This window comes from Seriola lalandi, unplaced genomic scaffold, assembly GCF_002814215.2.
Source record: "Seriola lalandi dorsalis isolate HSWRI2012SDOR001 ecotype SW California unplaced genomic scaffold, Sedor1 jcf7180002054404, whole genome shotgun sequence".
NCBI lineage: Eukaryota > Metazoa > Chordata > Actinopteri > Carangiformes > Carangidae > Seriola > Seriola lalandi.
This window is the reverse complement of record NW_019524957.1, coordinates 101,102-103,212: the sequence shown is the minus strand read 5'-3', so window position 1 is coordinate 103,212 and position 2,111 is coordinate 101,102.

Here is a 2,111-nt window from a genome sequence, read left to right as displayed (position 1 = left end):
TGTTGTATGCAAATTAGATGCTCCAGAGGAACATTCCCAGACATGAGGCAGAAGCCTGCTTTTTTGATGCCCAGATATGTAAGTAATTTGGTGTTTTATACAGCCTGATCTGAGAGTATGTTTATTAGGCGTCATTACCAAACATGTTACTATTTGAGCATTTTAATTCATTGATAGAAAACTTCACTTTATTTACATATATTCAGTGTACATTGTGTGCTAGCTAGCCAGCCAATTAGCTTAGCAAGTCTAAAACTTAGCCAACATTTTCTGCAAAGAGTAAAAATTGTCATTACCATCACGTGTCATTACCATCACACAAGTGACTGTGATGGTAATGACAGTCAGTGATGGTAATGACAATTTATCTGTTTATTACCTTATAACAAGAATATATTAACTTGATTTACTATTTACTACTTTATGATACATAATTCAACAGTGACCAACTGTAATTTACAATTTTTTTGTTTGAAGATGAAAACATGGCCCCAGCTAAACCAGCTCAACGCTCAAAAAAATACAGGGACAAAATCAAAGAAGATCCAGAGAAATACCAGCGGTATCTTGCAAAAGAAAAAGAGAGATACAAAAAAAGAAAAGAGTCAGGAAAATTGAAAGATATCACACAGTTATCAAAGCGGGAACAAAGATGCAGAAGACGACAGTGGAAAGTTAACCAAAGAAACAAAAGGGCCAGTGATAAGAACAGAGAGAGGATAGAAAGTTATAGCTGGAAACACACCTCCCATATCTCCAGTAAATCAGGAAGAACATGTGAATGAAAGATGTGTATAAGAGACAGCTTATACCCAGACCAACCAGCACACCACCTCACTCTTACACTCATTCTCTTAAGTCTCACTCATTCTGTCATACATCACATACTGATTTTCACTCATACTCTCTGACATACTTTTGTCTAGCACTCACTCGCATACATACACGCTCATGCACTCAGTCCCTCTCACAAACACATGAGCAAATACATAATTTTACAGGAATTTGAAACAATCCGCAAACTACAAGGAAGGATTTGCCTCGAACTGGCTATAGCATAATTTATTCCCCGTTTTCTCTGCCCTGCACTGACTGGCCTGGTTCTCTGCTAACAGAAGGGTTTGGCCTACTATAATTCAATACAATATATGCAATTTTTGGATGAAGGTCAAATTTAGTAAATAAATTCATGTTGTGTTAAATGCTCAGCCAAACTCGACATTTGATGGTCTTCACAAGTTTCAGAATGAACAGCATGTTGATTGTTGTTGTTTACAAATACTGAAATAAAAATTTTAATAATGCCATTTTGTGAATTCTTATTTTCTAAGTTAGCTTAACTAAGGTATGTTAAGTGCATTTATTTGAAATTAAGTACTGCTCACTTACTTTGGCACAGTATACATAAAGTTAATGTAACTTATCTTTATTGAGTTACGGTCAACTTTATTGAAGTGGCTTACACTAAGATACTTAAAGTGTAGTTTTTGACAAATTTCAAGTGATGGCCACTTGTTTTGGCAGAATATATTAAGTTACTCTGACTCAAAATATATGAGTTGTAACAGCTTGATTTGAATTTAACTACACTGAGATCCATTAAGTTCTCACAACTTCAAAAAAAGTAGAGCTCACTTAAATCCAATAATTTCACACTACTTCACACAATTAAGTTCGTTTACTTAATTTTCCCAAGGTAATCGGTTTCCTAAATTTGTTTAAGTAAACTCAACTTGTTAGAATTTACAGTGTAGAAAACTTCACTTTATTTACTTATATTCAGTGTACATTGTGTGATAGCTAGCCAATTAGCTTAGCAAGTCTAAAACTTAGCCAACATTTTCTGCAAAGAGTAAAAATTGTCATTACCATCACGTGTCATTACCATCACACAAGTGACTGTGATAGTGGAATGACAGTCAGTGATGGTAATGACAATTTATCTGTTTATTACCTTATAACAAGAATATATTAACTTGATTTACTATTTACTACTTTATGATACATAATTCAACAGTGACCAACTGTAATTAACAATTTTTTTTGTTTGAAGATGAAAACATGGCCCCAGCTAAACCAGCTCAACGCTCAAAAAAATACAGGGACAAAAT